Source organism: Ochotona princeps, chromosome 7, assembly GCF_030435755.1.
Source record: "Ochotona princeps isolate mOchPri1 chromosome 7, mOchPri1.hap1, whole genome shotgun sequence".
Taxonomy (NCBI): domain Eukaryota; kingdom Metazoa; phylum Chordata; class Mammalia; order Lagomorpha; family Ochotonidae; genus Ochotona; species Ochotona princeps.
The window spans coordinates 53,116,932-53,136,199 of NC_080838.1; the positions used below are offsets into that span (position 1 = coordinate 53,116,932).

The 19,268-nt window shown below is 38.6% G+C and overlaps 1 protein-coding gene across 2 annotated transcripts in view; it reads right to left on the reverse strand.

Annotated features, from left to right (window-relative positions):
* Nucleotides 1-19,268, reverse strand: part of GRID2 (glutamate ionotropic receptor delta type subunit 2) — a 1,304,007-nt gene that overhangs the window by 448,671 nt on the left and 836,068 nt on the right. The window lies entirely within an intron of this gene.

Genomic DNA, 19,268 nt, shown 5'->3' on the forward strand with positions numbered 1-19,268 from the left:
AGTACTACTAGTGTGTTCCAGGGTAGCAACAACATATTCACTGAAATGAATGAATAAATTTTTTCATAAGTTCCTACAATGTGTGAGGTACAATCTCAGCACTTAGAATTCAACCAAGATCGAAACAGAGATTACTGTGGAGAGAGATGAGATGGAGAGGGGGGAAGTGTGTCATGCAGAGAATGACATACAACAATGAAGCATAATCAGTATGAAAGGTGTATTTCATGTCAGGTAGTGATAATTGCTATGAAAGAGTATGAGAGAAGCTTAAGGGAGAATTAGATGCACTCAAAATTAGGGTACAGATTGGGAGAAGATGAAATAGAGGGATGTTGTTCAAAGGGTAAGAACTCATTTATATCATTCTGGGATCCAGTATACATCATGAACATTATAATAGTATGATAAAATACTTCAAAATTTCTAAGATATTATATTTTAAATATTCTCATCCCACCACAAAAACAATAACATGGTGGTGATAAGTGAGTTAACTATTTTGATTGTGCTAATCATTCTAAAGCATATGTATGTGTCAAATCACATGGTACACTTAAATGTACATAATGTTATCAATTGTACCTTAGTAAAATTGAACAAAAATGTAAAGGCAAAGAGGGGCACGGTTGCATTATTCAATAAGATAATTGAGTTACCAAGGAGGAGGTAAACTTTAAAGCAGCAATGACAGAGGTAACTGAATTAGAAAAAGCTAAATTTTAGAGAAATAACTTTTCTGAGATTGCAATGACCAGCGAGGAAGCCTATGCTTGCAGTTCAGTGATCCAGAAGGGGAAAGATTAGGAATTGAAATGTGAATGGGGGCAGGGATGCCTTATGACAGTAAGTCATGAGCACTGGAAAAATGTGGGCTTTTATTCTTACAAAATTGTTCCAAGACAGAATACTGTGTGGTAGCTGAGTGCAAGTCATACTGCAAGGCAGGTAGACTTTAATCACATAGCAGCTGCTGATGTACAAGGCAGATTTTCACAGCTAGTACATCAGGCTAAATAGCCATCCGAAACACTGTTTAATGAACAATCTGTGGTAGGGATTTTAAACCAATTCACTTGTTAAAACCTTTTTATTTATAGACATTTGGGGATATTGATATATATTTTGAAGGCAAAAGAGAAAAAGAGAAAAAGATCTTTCATCTGCCCACTAACTCCCCAAATGGCACAGTGGATAGGACTGGACAAGGATACTTCAATCCCAGAAGGCAGGAATTCCATCCCGGATTCCAGTGTGGATGGAAGGGAGCCAAGCACTTGGGCCATCTTCCACTGCTTTCCCATTAGCAGGAAGCTGGATTGGAAGCAGAGCCACTCAGATGTGGACTGACATTCCGTAGACGAGGCATCACAGGCAGTGGTTTAACATGCTGCACCATAGTGCTGGCTCCAGGAACACAACAGCATAACCTCCAGGCTAAAACCCTCCCTGAATTATTTTCTTAATTCTTCTACTTTATTGTTTATTTTAAAATCCTGCTGTGTAAAAAATTTTGCCAAATGCCTTTTAGACGAGATCTAGCGTGTTCAGGATGGTATGGCCGTAGACCAAATGCCTGTCAAGTTTCAGTTGAAACTGTTCTGTGGTTTTTCCCCCCTCCATTTTGTTATGGTAAAATGTGATATTCAACCTTTTTTTGTAATGGGAAACCATCTGCATGTGGAGAGGGTGGTGTGGTGAATCAGATTTTGTTATGGTGTATCATCCTTTCAAGATACTTCATATTTAATTTGCCAATATTTGAGAACTGTGCATATGTATTCATAAGGGATATTAGTGTGTAGTTTACTTTTAGTAGTGTTGGCTGGTCTCTTTATAATCTTAATTTCAGAAAATTTCTGTAAAATGAGTGGATTGCACATTTTTCACAGTACAGATTTAGAAGTAGAGGGGTTTCTCCCTCTCCTCACTCCCACCCTATTCTCCATTATTTTTTTCCCAAAATATTACAATAGCATATTCAGTCACTTCAAAGAAACAAACTGTAAACAAAACAATGGAAAGCAAAGCAACAAGTTTAACTTTCTGTTATACAAATGGTATCATGACATACATTTGCTGAAACTTGAGAAACTCAATCTGTTTTTGGTTTAATGTCTTGCTCTTCTTTCTTGGCATACCAGCTTTGTGGCTTCAAAAATGCAATCTATTCCTTGAATTTAATGTTGCATACTTGTTTAATACTAATAGTTAATATAAAACAGTTTTTAGATGAATTCATCCTAAGCTTGTAAATCTGTTTGAATGTGTGTATTATAGATTCAAAGTCTCTGATTTATTTCCTCCACTTAAACTCAGCTACACATTGCAAGAAAAACCTGAAGCTATTTGTAAAAATGAGTTACAGGTTCTTCTATAGAACCCTACAACAAGATAATTTTCCTTGTGGGTGTATGGATAAGGTACAGTCTTTCCCACTGTCATCATCATGACAAGTTTTGCTGAGGGTCAACAGCCGTGAGAAGGGAATGGTGATTGTTACCTCACATTTTGCAAAGGAGCCATTTGAAATGAGACTGCTGAAGGAGAGCAGAGTCACAGCAACACGTGGACAGCTCTCTGCTTCATTATGTCCTTTTGGAAACACAGGAAGGATACCCAGATCAGAGACCTCTGGGATTTATGGCACTTGAGGGGACATCCGTATCTTACATCCTTATAGACACTTTTCCCATTTTCCAGTTTCTAAATAGACTTACATGACTCAACAGTGACAGAGATACAGGACTTTAGGATAAAAATTTTAACTTTGCTCAAGAAATGATAAACTGTAGCATATCTTGATGTCTAAGAATAAATTTCCTATTATTTTATACTTGAATTTAAAAATTATGTTTATTGGAAAGGCAGATTTACAGAGAGAGAGAAGGAGAGACAGAAAGATCTCCCATCCATTGGTTCACTCCCCAAATAGCCACAATGGCCAGAGCTGAGCTGATTTAAAGCCAGGAACTTCTTCCAGGTCTGCAGCATGGGTGCAGGGTCACAAGGCTTTGGGCTGTCTTGTTCTGCCTTCCCAGGCCACAAGCAGGGATCTGGATGAGAAGTGGAGCAGCTAGGACATGAACCAGCATCCAGTGTTTGCAAGGCAAAGATTTAGCCACGAGGCTATTGTGCCAGGCCCCAGAGTAAGCGTTTTTTAAAAAAACCTTCAGTTAAACCTTATAGAATACATATCAAAGACAAAATCTTTTATATAAACTATTAGTGAAAATCCCATGCCTTCCTATACATGTGGGGCTTTCAATGCATATTTAACTATGAACAAGGCCCTGATTAAGATGCAGAAGCATGGGTTGTGAAACTAATGGAAACACTTTTTGTCTTGTCTTGCTTTTATATTATCTTCATCAAAATTCCAATTAACAACATGAGAATGCAGCATCAATTTGCGTTTGAGTACCTTTGGTTTAAGGGGTTTGGGAGAATATTTTTAACATGAAATTGAAGTAGGATTGCTTGAATAGTAATTTCAGGTAAAGTTTAAAAAGCCTACTTCCTCAACAAATCTGAACTTTATTTCCCCACATTCAGGCATTTACAAACTAACCAGAAATTGATGTTCTTTTTTGTCTTAAGCTTGTAGCTCTTAATTCACTTGATTACTTCATTGTGCTAATGAGATCAAGGTCAAAAGTTTTTGTCCCTCTAAGAAATAGCTATGCCTGAAGGAAATTTGGTTTAGAGACTTCAAAATACAATGCAATTTTCAGCCTGATACTTGCAACTAAGGCAATGTAAACTCATCACCTTGGCATATAACAAAAGTCTGCATTAATTTACATTCACATTAACAATCCAGTGGCAAGCATGGGACTTCTACACACACACTTACAACCTTCCACATGCCCTTTAATTGCCTTTAAGCCAACATCTATGATTGAACTTTGCTGGACAAAGTGAATGAATGAATCAGAGAAGAAGGAAGAACGAACGAAAGCAGAAATGATGAATCTACATTTTTCTCCTAGGATAATTCAGTGATAATGCAAGCAGCAGATATACTTAAGATGTTCATTTTTATACCACCTAAAGAAAATTAAACTCAAATTCCTACAGTAACCAACTTAGTTTTCTTTCTCAACTAAAACTTCTTGAAGTGCCTTCAATTTCCCACTTGTTTGCTTTTCAACCTTTCGTTTTGTTTTACTTCCATAACTGAATCACAATATTTCAAAGATTGACAATGACCTTCAAATTATTAAATGCATACTTCAGTGTTAACTTTAAACACTGTACATCCAGAGCTTTTTTTGGTTATTTATTTCTTCTAAAATCACACCCCTTTCCTATTCACCCACATACATATCTGCCCGTTTCTTGGTCTACCGCAAATGTGCATATGCCAATAATCAACTACTGAAGGTTGATATTTCTGCATCCTCAATTCTAGGCTAATTCTTTCCCACACATTCTCCTGTTGGGTAATCTTAAGTAAAACCATCTCCTGATAGGTTTTATAATTTAAAATAGTAATCACTTCTGAATTTTATAATACTCCTGTGAGCTCCAGCCCGTTACTCAAAATGTACACACAGATGTCTCAAAAGCTACCCCTGAGAATTGAGACAGCACTGTTCTAGCAAACTACCAAGAAGAGTGTTACTTCGTAAGTCATTCCATTGTGTTCTTCAGGAAATATTTGAATATCAGCTGAGAGGCAGCAGTCTTGTCACCTGAGAAAGGTTTACTTCCCCTAACTGACTTTACATGACATGCCTCTGTGTCCAGCAATCCTAAATTATTGCTTCACGTATATTGCCCAGTTTAGATTGCTTCTCTACCTTGAAAACCCAACCTTAAACTTCTGGATTCCAGATCCCAAATGTTAATAAACACCTTACTTCTCAATTCCCGAGTTTGAGTTCTTTAGGCTCAGGGTAGCATGTTTTAACACCCCAAGCCTCACTGCATCAACATGTTCCTGTGGTAGCCTGGGTAATTCTACAACTCCAGCTTTGCTTTACCTGTATGCATTTTACAAACTTCCACATACACGTGTCCATCTTGCAGAGTTGTCTAACATCATAAATTCATTTGGTTTTAAACCAAAAGCTCATAGTTCCCTCTCATAGATTTGATATTTTGTTTGACCTCTCCTGTAAATATTAACTGGATAATAAATAAAGCAGATGGTTCAGACAATTTACAGTGGCTCATGCTCCTCACTTTAGTGTGGTCCCTGGGGATGTCAGCTGGGAGTCATGTACCTTAGGGAGGCACTGAGCACATATAATCTCTGCAGGATGCTCATGAACAATTTAAAGTACATCTGTTTTATTATTGTTACATCACAACTTTGATTTTAAAAATGTTTTTCCCAGCATGGGTAATAGGACATATGCCTCTTCTCCATACTTACATTGCCCATACTTATTAAGCTATTAATCCCACTGGTACTCCTATTGGAAGAAATTGTCATTTTCTCCTGTCAAACTGTGTCTAATACCAAAAACTAGTGCCTTATTCTGGATCTGATAGACCTTTTTAATCTTTTGGAAGAAAAGTATAAACACCTCAGGATTCCCTGTGCAGCACACAGTGCACAGTTTCTTTCATGTATGCATTTTGTGTGCATGTGTCATGCCCTTTCCCAGGAACTGAGGAAGCATTAGTGAACTCAAAAGAAAGCATCCCTGCTTTTGACAGAGCAGACAACTCACTGTGTGTGTGGAGGTACGGGGCCATCAAATAAGGAAAGGCAGACAAGAAATAAATACTGGCAAGGACGTGGAGAGAGAGCAGTGGAATTTGCTGAATAGTGTTTGTAAGAATGCAAATTTGTATAGATGTTATAGAAAATGTTATTTATGGTCCTCAAACCTTAAATAGAACTGAGAAATTATCTGGTTATCCCATTACTTCCTATAAATTCAAAAGAAGTAAAATCAGAGTGTCATGGTTCTGTTACCATGACTCAGTAGCTTAAGCCTCCACCTCCCATTTGGCACCATTTTGAGTCCTATCTGTTCCACTTCATTTTTGTTTAAGATTTAAATATTTTTATTTTATCAAAAAGTAAGATTTATAGAGAAAGAAAGAGAGAAAGATCTTCTGTTCATTGATTCATTAACGAAGTGAAGACAACAGCCAGAGCTGAGCTGATCCAAAGCAGAGTCAGGACCTTCTTCCAGGTCTTCCACACAGGTCAGGATCCTAAGGCTTTGTTCCATCCTCTGCTGCTTTCCCAGGCCACAAGGTGGGAGTTGGATGGGAAGTGGAGCAGTCAGGATAGGAACTGGCACACATATGGGGTCCTGGAGCGAGCAAGGTAAAAACTTTAGCTCCTAGGCCCTGTCTGTTCCACTCTCAGGCCAGATCTCTGCTTTTGGGACTTGGGAAGTCATGGAGGATGCCCACGTGTTTGGGTCCCTGCACCCAAGTAGGAGATCTGGAAGAACTCCAGTCTCCTGGCTTCAGGTTAGCCCAACTTGGCTGTTGCAGCCATTTGAGGAGTGAACCAGCAGATGGAAGATCTCTCTCTTTGTCTCTCTGCCCTTTTCTTCTCTTTGTAAATCTTTCAAAAAGTTCAAACAGATATGTGTATTCCCATGTTTATTGCCATACTAATCACAATGGCCAACTTATACCATCAAACCAATCTTCCCATTGGTTGGTGAATGGTTAAAGAAACTGTGGCATATATGGACAATGCAGTCATAATGAAAGAAGGAAATCATTTTCAATAACTTGGCTGAAGCTGGAGAATACCGTTAAGTAACCAAGGCACAGAGAAACAAACACTAAATGCTCTCACCTGCATGTACAAGCCGAGATAAGTGATCTCATGGAAGTAGAGAGGCTACTGATGGCAGAGATCGGGAGAGGTGGAGAGGGTGCATCACTGATATGGGATGCAGTTGGACAAGAGGAATCTTCTACTGTTCCACAGTACAGTAGAGGCACACTAGTTGGCAATTAGTACGTCAAAGTACTGTATCATTCAGAGAGAATTTCAATGTTGTTGCCCACATGAATAGTTCATAAACATTTGAGGTAAACAGCTAATTACCTAGATGTCATCCTAATTGTGTAAATGCATAGAAATATCATAATGTGACTCATATTCAATTAAACAATAAAACAAATGAACTTATGCTGCAAAAGAACCATGATAGATGGTGTGTCTATTTACATGCACATATTGCTAGATGAATAGAATACATAGCATACTATGGCAAAAAGATAAAGCAGAGAAAAGCATGTGTGGGAGAGGCCGTTCCTTAAAAATATATGTGGGATAAGCAACAACTTAATTTTTTTTAGATGGTAACTTTCATCTGTCCTGAGATGATATTTTCAAATTGTACCAATTCAGAGTATTTCTGCAACAGCAGCCTGTTTTTCTTGAGCTGTTTTCTAATTATTAGAGAAAAGCAACACTTTCATGGCTCGTATCTGTGACAGCAACTTTTGGCAAAAGTTATTTTTCAAAGATGACAGCCTGGGAAGTATCTAGTGTTCAGTAGTTCACCTGAAGTATTTGCAAAATGCTGCTTTTATTTTTCTTTTCCTTTTTAATCTCTGTCTTTCTCCATTAGGCTAATCAATCCCACTTTAAGGCTTTGGAAACCCTGTAGCAATATATTGAAAACAAAGTCAGATCCTCGTTTCCATGAAAGAAGAAAGCTGAATGAGACAAAATTCCACTTGTTCCTGTCCACAATTCAAGTAACTGTCTTGCTGTGGAGATGTTTCAATGAGCCAGAACCAACACTCAGGAAACCAAACCAAACCAAACAAACACATACTTCCACCCCATCAAGTCCAAAATTCTCATGGAAATGAATGTGAATTATGGAAACAGAAAAATAATTGGTTCAGGACTTGTCAGCCACTTCTGGTGATCACAAAACACAGCTTAGGTGAAACAACAAGAGCAGGATGGGCTGGCCTTTGTCAAAGGACATTGATCAAACCAGTCTTCTGTTCAGTCCGTTCTCAGATCAGGGGAACATGAGTGAGTGGAGAGGTGGTGGGAGTGAAGAATACGTGTTTGGCTACTGAGTTTGTCTGATAAGTGATCTGTAAATGAAAGATAGCTTTAGTACAAAGTTTTGCCTTTTAATTGGATGCACTAAGATCAATGTGCATTGCCAGTGAGCTATGCTTTACAGATTGGATGTGTGATGTGACCAGGATTCTCTCAAGAAAGCTTTAAAAATTCATCAATTGACGCAATGAGGGTATATGCGTGTAAAACTAGTCTAAATAATACATAGCGAGGCAGTTGTGTCATGGCAGATTAAAGTGTTGGCTTGCAAGACCCACATCACATGCCAGACTGCTAAATTTGACCCTAAATGGGCTGCTTCCAGCAGAGAGACCTGCAAAGCACCGGTAAAGACAATGGACAATGGTCCAAATGAATGGGTCCATTCCATCCACAGGAGAGACCCAACTGGATTTCCAGGTTCCTGGCTTCAGCCATTTGGGAAAAGAAGCAGTAGTGGAAAATCTTTTGTTCTCTTTCCCTCTCTGTCACTCATCTTTCAAATACAGTAAAATTTTAGTTAAAAATTATTAAAGAAGTCAAGCCATTCCCAGTCTACCTTGATGAATATGTATCATTTATGGCTAGGGATAGCCTGGGGCTAAAGTCTTTCCCTGCATGTGCCAGAATCCCATATGGGTGCTGATTCATGTCCTGGCTGCCCCACTTCCCATCCAGCTCCTTGCCTGTGGCCTGGAAAAGCAGTCAAGGATGATTCAAATCCTTGGGGCCCTGCACCTGGGTGGAAGACCCAGAACAGGCTCCTGGCTCCTAGTTTTGGATTGGCTCAGCTCTGGCCATTGTGTCCCCTTGGGGAGTGAACCAGCAGACAGTAGATTGTTTTGTCTCTCTTCTTTGTAGAATCTGATTTACCAACAAAAATAAATCTCAAAGAACATCGGTTCAGCTAATAACAAGATCCAAAGTATTTAAAATGGAATGACAATGTAGAAGTTTGCCACATCTTTAAAATTTTAAATATATAGTGAGTGGAGTATGACTATGTGTTTTTAAAATTCTTTCCTGCTTAAAGTAACTGCAAATAAGGTGTTGTGCTTCCCATCAGGTGGTAATTTCCCCAAAGGTATTCAAAATCCAGTACCAGGTCGAGCTAAAGCCAAGAACCACAGATGCCATTATGGTTTTTCCACTTGGAAAATCTTCTGTTGCTTTTACAGGCATGTTAGCAGGGAGCAGACTTGGAAACGAACACCTGGGACTTGATCTGCTATCTACCAGGGCATGCTGGCACTGTAAGTAACATCTTAACCAGCGGCACTGCAACACCAGGCTCCTCCTTTGTAAATTAAAACTATTGTAAATTTGAGCAATAAATAATTCTCATTTTCAGATGAAATTCTGGAGTTAGTAGGATGAATGTTGTGGCACAGCAGGGCAAGGCCACATCCCATATTAGAACTCAAACTGACACTCCAACTGGTGTCCTCTGATCCAGTTTCCTGCTAAATACATCTTGAGAGGCAGCGGATGATGCCTTAGGTAAATGTGTTCTGCTATCCACTTGAGATAACAAGTTGGAGATCAAGGCTCCTGGCTTTTTCCTGGCCAAGCCTCAGCTCTTATAGGTATTTGTGGAATGAGTCATCAAGAGTTTTCTCTATCTTTCTGTCATTCAAAGAGATAAATATAAAAAATAAAAATTAACAAAAATGTGGACTTACTCATTAAAGGATCTATATCAAGATCTGTAGAACCAGGGGCCCGGTACAAGGGCTCAGTGGCTAAATCCTTGCCTTGCATGTGCCGGAATCCCCTGCGGGAGCCAGATCATGTCCCAGCTGTTGCATTTCCTATCCAGCTCCCTGCTTGTGGCCTGGGGAAGCAGTCAAAGATGGCCCAAAACCTTGAAACCCTGTACCCACATGGGAGACCCGGAGGAAGCTCCCGACTCCTGGCTTTGGATCTGCTCAGTTCTGGCCATTGCAACCACTTGAAGAGTGAAATCAGTGGATAGATCTTTGTCTCTCCTCTCTGTAAACGTGCCTTTAAAATAAAAATAAATCTTAAAAAATGATTTCTAAACCAGAACGCAAATAGGAGAATCTGTCGAGAACAGCAGGTAATATGGTTAGACTCTGATAAAATAGGGATTACTTTAGTAAGCTGTGAAGTACTATAAATTTTAAGGTGGCCAAGGATCAACTAGTGGGAAAAAGTAAAAATGACAGAATTGAGACTCTGAGCCAGCTAATGATTTGCCAGCAGAAAGAATATTTAATATCACTTATAATTATTATTCCATGTCCTTAAAGTTTGACTTCACTCTCCTTTAAAAAACAAACATTCCTTCGAGTCTCCACTCTCTGGTGTCTATTTTTACTGAATCATTCATGAAGTCACTGAAAAGAATCTAAACAAATGTGATCCAAGTGTCACTAATTCTTTGGATTGCATACACAGGAGACTATCTTGAACCTCGCATAAAAGATGCTTCTCTTTCAAAATTAGGACTTTGGAAAAATTGGAGGTGGTATCTGTATGACCTATAGGCCAGGGGCTGAGATCCTGAATCCCAAAACAGCCAAGAGAAAAGTTGCTACTAAGAAATAAATACTTACTCAGTTTAAATTAAACCTTTGTTAGCAAGAAATTACTAATTTGGAAAAATCAATCTCACACACACATCCACATCAAGAGAAAGCATGAATCCAAAAAGGGGGCAGTGGGAGTTGAGGAACCTTCTCACTTTATTTCCAGAATATTATTTCTAGTCAAGCCAGTGACACTCAAAGAGTAAATCTGTCTATGTCACTTTCAGTGACAGTAAATGTTGAGCAGCCAACTTAAAACAGGTATTGAGGTGGAGAGCTTTGTGGCTCAATAGGCTAATCCTCCACTTTCAATTGCCAATACCCCATATAACCACCGATTCATGTTTCAGCTACTCTACTTAACAAACAGCTCCCTGCTTGTAACCTGGGAAAGCAGTCAAGAATGGCCCAAAGCCTTGGGACCCTGCAGCCACATTGGAGATCCGGAAGCAGCTCTTGGCTCTTGGCTTTGGATTTGCTCAGTTCCGGCCATCATGGCCATGTGGGGAGTGAACCAGCAAATGGAAGATCTTTCTCTGTCTTTCCATCTCTCTGTAGATTTGCCTTTGCAATATAAATAAACCTTTTAACAAAAGGAATTTTTGTGATAAAACTATCTGTGGCTTTTAACTTTTTTTCTTAAAACAAAATAATCTTTTGATTGAATTTTGTACAAATTTTTGAAGCATCCCAATATTTTATATCAGAGAATTCTGGAGGAGTTAGCATGACCCAGGCAGAGGGAGTAAAGGCTCAATCTATCATAAAAGTAGTCACAAACAGCTGTACTGGGAGTTTCAACTCATTAGCTCTGTCTGAATGCCCTTTGGTTGGACCTCAGATAAAGACCTCCATTTTATACCTAACATTCCTTACATTTTTTTTTTTTACTAAATATTTGCCTATGCAATTAATGCTATTATTTGTAAGAACATTTTCCTCACCATCAAAGTAAATTACACATGTTTTTCAATAACCGAGCTCTCCACATGGTAAGAGACTCTACACAGCTTAGTTTGCTTCCCCCAGCATCCACCAGTAGTCAGCTACCTCCACACAGAGGTTCCCAGGTTTGCCATCCTAAATTCTGCTCATCTTCTCTCCTGCTCTGAACAAAGCCGACACATATCAGCATATTAAATTTGCCAGAATCAACCAGAAATTGTAGACACTGATTTACTTTCAAGTCTTCATGCATTTCTATCTGCTTTTGGTCGTTACTGCAGTGATTTCCCATGTAGACACTGTACAGCTGTCTCTATCTCTTGCCTTACAATTAGCTTCATGGGAACCAGGTACTCTTGCCATAACTCATTTCTATGGGCTTTGTCCCAAGACTGCCTTCCTTATAAAAATAGGCAGGTGAGTATTTATTTTTATTTATTTATTTTTATTTATTTATTTATTTATTTGATAGTAATCAGAACTCTCTTCCTGTCTAAAGTAGCCAGTCTCATTGAAGGCCTTAAAAGAAATGTGGTAAGTTGTTTTTATATCCATGATAATCTACCACATTAGGACTTTAGATATTTTATCAAACTGTCCCATATTACAAAGAAAAGCCTAGAATAGTGGCATCTCATCTTTGTGGAGACCAGTGTCAAAACATCTCCTTGTGCAGTGTATTTTATTCTGGATTATTTTTAAAGTACATGCAAAATTCTACTCTATTCACTATATTGGTGTGCCTTTCCTGGAAGGGAAACATGTATTAGACCTATTCATTTGAAAAAACATAGGCTGTCTACCATATATATGGCAATTAGTGCGTTGTTTTGTTTACTCATTTCATGTGTTTTCTTTTCCAGCCACAAATGTGTATGCTAATTTAAGAAAAAGGATCTCTACGTTCCCAGATTTGTGTGGTAAAACACAAAAGCAATGTTCTTTCGCTAGAACTGCTATTGTTTTCTTCATTCTCTTTGCAAAAGTAACATTTTTTTTCTTTATTCTTACTCAACATCAAAGTGCATATCACAGTCTCTGAAGTGTGACCAATCTCCATTTTCCCAAGGAGAATATTACATTTTACCTAAGAAAAAAATGAAAAGTGCTTCTGGTAAAGATCATAATGTCATGTTGTCTTTTCTGTTTCACTACTCTTTTTAACTTGTTCTAGGCTTCATTCTTTCTCTCAAATTTCCAGATACATGAAACTCCCAGTTGGTGCACACCAGACAACAAAATATTCTTATATATATTTAAAACATTATTTTCAAAGCACTATCTCATTTCAGGAAATATATCTAAAACTTTATTTTAGACTTTATGTCAATACATAGGTTTTAAGTAGATTATAACTACTATTAATGTAATATATGAATAAATTCCTCTGTCATATTTTTAAAATGCTTTCCAATAAATATTTTGAGGTTGTTTAACATGAATATAAACATTGGGGAAAGAAGAATATAAATGTACTTACAGAAGGATAATTTTTAAAAACTTCAAGTAGGATTAGTGTAACTTATAAAGTAATATTTGCTTTAGAAAAACCATAATGTTATGTCATTTGTCATGGCATTTTTCTTTGTTAAGGAGAAAAATGTCATGAGATTTACAAATATTCTGAACTGGTACCATAAGTCATAAGCTATATGTTTAGATGGATGGATGGATGAAATAGACAGTCGGACAACCTGACCAGGCACATGCCTTCGTGCATCTGAAAACAGACCATTTATTATTTCCATTGCATAGTAGCAGGGTGTAGCATGGCAATCTGAAATCATCCTGCATGCGCAGTGGTGTTGAACCACGGGAGCTTGGAAAGGGCAGCGGGTTAGTGCACATCCTTTCCCTGGAAAGAGTAACATCCTTGCTCCTGAGAAGAAACAAATCTCTGTAAAGCACAAGGCATCTATTCTCCCTCTGTCTTTAGGAGCTGCATGGTTGGTGTTGCAAAGAGAAACTTGAGAATCTCTCTGCAATTATGATCTAGCTCCCACGTCTAGGACATGTTTGCCATTCAGTTACCCCACTAAGCAAGTTTCGTTAGTTTTTTGCTCAGAAAACCCAGAATACACAGCAACACGAAAATGCTCTAGTGGAATTATCTACTAACAATAATTTTAACAAGTATTTTCACTTTAAAATACTGTGTAGCTGAACGTAGTGTTCAATTTTTTAGGAAATGGTATTCGTTCATTAAAGAACTTATTAAACTGTCACTAAAAATTTCGTTTTAATGCTGGTATTCATAAACAGAAGAATGCCTAAGAATAGTTAAATTACTTGACAACAACATATTTTGCCTTTAATTCCAAGTTTGTGTGTGTGCGTGTGTGTGTGTACTCAGGGAAATTTTTGTAGAGAAATGAGTGAGCTAAAGGTTAGTTTAGTAGAGAAACTTAAAATCTTACACATATACAACATTGCACATGGAAAATAAAGACATTATATTGCTCAGTTTGAGATGCTTCACAATTGTTGATGGAACAAAACAAACACAGGCTCTCCGGGGACCCCTGGTGCTGTGTCAGTGAGGATAATGGGGCTCCGGGCCGCCACAATTTATTCCAACTACACTGTGTGAAAGTCAGGCTTCCCTCATTTGAGTACTTACTTTTATCTCCCACAGAGAGGACAGCATTGCAACTGTTCCAATTACTTAAACCTTGCCTCAGAACATATTTGAAGTTCTGTATTGTGTTTGATAACTTTGTTACACTTTGAACCCTGGTGTAAGGATGCCAGATGTCAGAACCAAAGGAACAGGACCGTTCAATCATGGTTGAAAATGATAAGCATACAAATTTATTATTTCTGAGAAATACATGCTTTTTTCCTCATGTGCAAGTAATTTCTTTTCTTTGATCTTTTAGAAGATTTTCTTAGTAAGTTTCATGGCCCCTCTCATTTGTCTGCTCCAGTTATCTTTACTAGTTTATAGGTTACTTAGCAACAAAATTGGAAATGCCATAGCGTTTTTTAAAGATTAATTTCTATTGGAAAGTCAGATATACAGAGGAGGAAAGAGAGGAAGATCTTCCGTCCACTGATTCACTCCCCAAGTGACCACAACGGCCAGAGTTGAGCCGATCTAAAGCCAGGAGCCTAGAGCCTCTTCCGGGTCTCCCTCATGGGGGCAGGTTCCCAAGGCTTTGGGCTATTCTCGACTGCTTTCCCAGGCAACAAATATGGAGACATATGGAAAGTGCGACCGCTGGGACTAGAACTGGTGCCCATATGGGATCTCGGCGTGTGTAAGGTGAGGTCTTTAGCTACTAGGTTACTGTACTGGGCCCTGCCATAGCTTGTTACATAGGGCCTGATACAGGTGGCTCTCAATAAATATTTGAATTAATGAGTTCAATTTTGCTTCTGCCATACATATTTTTTCTGACAATTGGTTATCTAAGAGAACATGCCTTTAAAAATAAAAAGTAGATGAAGAGCTAGTTAACCCGAGTCACAGCAAATTATTGCATATTATAGCCATTGACTTTTTAGATTTGGTGTCAATAAAAACTGTTGACATTTTGATAAAATACAAAATGGAATCCTAGATTAAATGGCTGATGTTTTAAAATAAATCTAGGAAATTGATGGCCACTATCATGCTTTGTTCATTATCATTAATATCTTATTTTCTTAAACATAGCAATGATTCTTATAGATATTGAAGCTATATAGAACATTAAGGCTTTTAGTCTCATGTTATTTGTACAATATTGTTCTTTAAAGAAGGTTTAGGTGTTGCTATGATGATGGCATCCCATATGGAAGCCAATTCAAATCTCAGCTACTCCATTTCCATTACAGCTTCCTGCTAATGGCCTGGGGAAGCAAGATGACACAAGCAACTGTGGCCCGGCCATCGATGTAGGAGAAATGGATAGAGCTCCTGGCTTCAAGCTGGCCCTGCTCTAGCCACTGCAGCCACTTTGGGAGTAAACTAGCAGATGGAAGATATTTTGCTTTGTCTTCCTCTGTAACCTCCTAGCAAATAAAATCTTCTAAAAAACTTTTGAGAGTCTGGCACTGCAGTCTAGCAGCTATACAGAGAGGAAGAGAGAAAGAGAAGAGAAAGAAATAAGCTTTTGAAAGCCATATATAACTTTTTACAATTACATATTTTCTACATATTATGAAAAAATGTACCAAACTTGTTTAATTCTTTCTATGACTTTTTTTGAAGTTTGTAGAATTTTTTTGAAGTTGAAAACAGTAAAGTCTTCAATTTAATAAGTCCCACAGTGTATGAGCTATTACTCCAATACAATACAGGCTGACTGTATGAAACTATTCTTAAAATAATAGATTAAGATAAACTGATAGTACATCAAAAATTATTTAGGAAGTAAGCAAAGTTTATATTTAACACTTAATATCTTCATAAATAAGGCAGAATATTTTCCTTTTATGAGGAAATATTTCATGTATATGTATAGGGGATTTTTGCAGTATGGACTTCGAGTATCTAAGTATTACTGCAAGTCCTTTGCAAGAGCTCTTCAAGTTCAAATGTATTTTCTTGGTAACAGTAGGGTTTATATTCCCTTGTCTGTACCTGTCCATTGGTAGTGAAGCAGCAAAACAGTGGTGGTAACAAGCTTGCCCTGAGCACTTAAAACTAAACCCCTACAATGAGAATGAGAAAGTAGGACCCAGTCTCTTTGCTCCCTTAGCACATCATGCCCCTGTCTGTCCTTTAACAGAAGGAATTCATTGACTTAAACGAGTAATCTAGCTGGCCTTTAAGGTTTCAATCACTGAGTCATTTGCTTCTCCAAAAGCTAAGAAGCTTTATGGTGGGTATTGAATGGAGGAGTTTGTGTAGGAGAATTCGAAGTCTGGACAGAATGTTACAGCCACCTTCAAGTAACCCTCTTCTCCCCCTGCTCCCCAGACAAACTGGAGGCCACCTGGTAATCATAAATTCCCTACAGAGCACAGCATCACTGACCAATCAAAGACACACCATAAGTACTACAGACCATGCAGGAACTTGAACGTAAATTGATCACCTACCTCTCAGCATCAATTTCAATCTAGGAGACCCTTCCCCTCCAAGTCCTCTGGGAGCTTGGGGAGTTAACAGCTGCCTGGCTCCTTGCTCTTGCAATTTGCAGTAAATACATGTTTCTTCCATTAGCCTCATGTCAGTGATTGACTTTCTGCATGTCAGTCAAGCAGCCCCAGTTTGGAGTAATTCTGTACATTGTTTAAGACACAAAGCGTATTTCTTATGTTCTTGTTGGCTTTAATATGTATTTTTCTACCCGAGTTTTGTGCCTATTGCCTATCAAATTGTGCAGAAGTGCAATTTCCAGTAAGAGTGCTGGCCTAGCACTTTCAGATGATGACCCATGCCTGCAGAACAGATAAAGCTAAATTTCACAATATACTTCAGGTGAAGTTAGCCCAAGAACCTCCCTTCTAAAACCTTTGTTGCTAAAACACAGCTTAAATGGGTTTTTGACACTGGCTCCTTGTCATTAGTATTTTCCTTCTTCTGTGGAACTGGATCAGCAACCAGGTCAAGCTCACCCTGGCAAGGAAGGACAAATGGAACATGATGGGTCAGCTGTAATTTTGGACATGGATCATGATTGCAAGCAGGACGTACCAATCTTAAGACAGAGCTAAGTGTGTCAGCCCTAAACCAAAAGATTTAAAACTGAGACATTATAAAGCAAGGGTTCTTAATTGTGTTTGGTTGAAAATAACGGTCATGAGAAATTGCTAGAACTATTCACTCTGGAGAGGGTCTGTGTTTTGAAACAAAAGTACTAACTAGATACCACACTTAATATTCTAACTCCTAATGCTGGAACCCACATACAGCATGCAGTGAGGGGCGAGGGGCGAAAGAAGCTCTTTGATATCTTTTTGCTTGAGAAGAATTGAGTAGGATTAATAATTCAAAATTTCTGTAAAATTACGCATTATAGATTTAGGACTTGAAGATTGCCAACCAAAGCTGGCTGAAGGTGTGAAAATAGGAAATGCTTAAGACAGAGTAGTTCATTTTAGACAGCTCACCACAAGCACAGAGTTCATTGTGTACTGCTGCTTCTACAACAAAAGGGAGATTCCTGGCCCACTTGTGGCAATGTGGGAGATTCTAAGGTGTATTATTAACTAGCTAAACTGTTGCTCTAAAACTGCACTACCTTTTAATCTAGCCACCTTGTCCTCAGACTCCTGTAGTGAGTGTCTAGATGACTGATTATAGATTATTGAATTCAATTATTGAATTGCATTCTAGTGTTAGGAACCAGACACAGAACACAGAGAGAAATGAGCTTGGGATTCACAGCCAAATTGAATTTATTTCCCAACAGCAACATAAATCCACATCGGTTGGCCGACATATGGCAGGGGCCCACTCCTTCAGCAGGCTGGGTTCTTTACAGTTTAGGGTCTTGGGAGTGGTCTTAAAGGTGGGAGAATTCTAAGAAAATAGAGGACTGGGTGGGACTGAACCAGATGTTTCTAGGCATTGATGAGTGGGGATCTAACCTGCTTTTCCTGGGACTTGGTAGGTCTTGCTTTCTGGGGACAAGCAAATGTAGCGGCTGGTGTGGGGCAAGTTGAATTGGTCTTTTGAAATACAATGTAAGAGTTCCTGGTGGGAGATTGTCCATTTACTATCCTAAGAGTATAAGGCACAAACCTGTGTTCTCGCTCCCTTCTAAATGAAAGCTGTTGAAATGACAGATCTGAAACATTCATGGCAAACACACCCATAATGTAAAAGCACGACTGAGTTTTGTTTGTTGCCATTAGCCTAAGATGTCCTTATCTGCTCTTGAGCAAAAGGAATTTAGCGATTTAAGGGAGTGTTCAGCATGCTTTATAATGTTCTAATCACTAGACTCAAAAAGTCATTGGCTTCTCTGATAGATAAGGACCTTGATGACCAGCATTGTCCTGGGTTGGTTTGTATGGGGTAATTCCTGGGCTGGACGGAATAAAACTGCCACGTGCATATGATCTGCAGACCAACTGGAGACTATCTGGCCACTATACATTCTCTAAAGAGCTCAGCATCACCAACAATCAAAGAAACATCACAGGCTCCACAAAACAAGCAGGGACTTTGACATGAGCTGATCAAACACCTCTGAGCCTCAAACTTCACCATGTAAGAACATTTTCCCCTAACTCTTCTGGGAGACTGGGGAATTAAGCAACAGCTGCCCTTCTTATTCTGTGTTCTGTTTTATGATACAGTTTAACAGACACTGGGGTCTCTCCCCTGCATCCCCAAGTTCCCACTCTGCTGGCGGACATCGGTGTTTGTGCCAAAAGCCAGGTTTACTGAAGAATGTCACTGAAGGAACAGTGCATACTGTTAACTTCATTACATCTTGGCCCTTGAATGCATTATCTGTCAGTACTATCTGTATGCACAAAACATACCTGTAATTTTATGCTTTTGATATCTGGAATTGAAAGACAGCACAAGACAGAGAAATGAAAGCAATTCAGTAAGTTGAAAGTAGTTCAATGATCAACAACAGAGATCTCAGGAGGAGAGGAAGAGATTTTATTTCCATGTTAGAGAAAACAACTAAAAGGAAATCACTATTTAACCGAGACAATATTTTTTTCTATTTCAAACAAGAGCAAAAAGATTCTTAAATTCATTTAAATTGAATTGATAAAGTGAGGCAGCTGTAATGCTGAACCTCTCTTCCTCCCTTTCTCCATGGAGGCCCTCCCTGTAAGTCCTTTCGGTTTTTATCTGATAT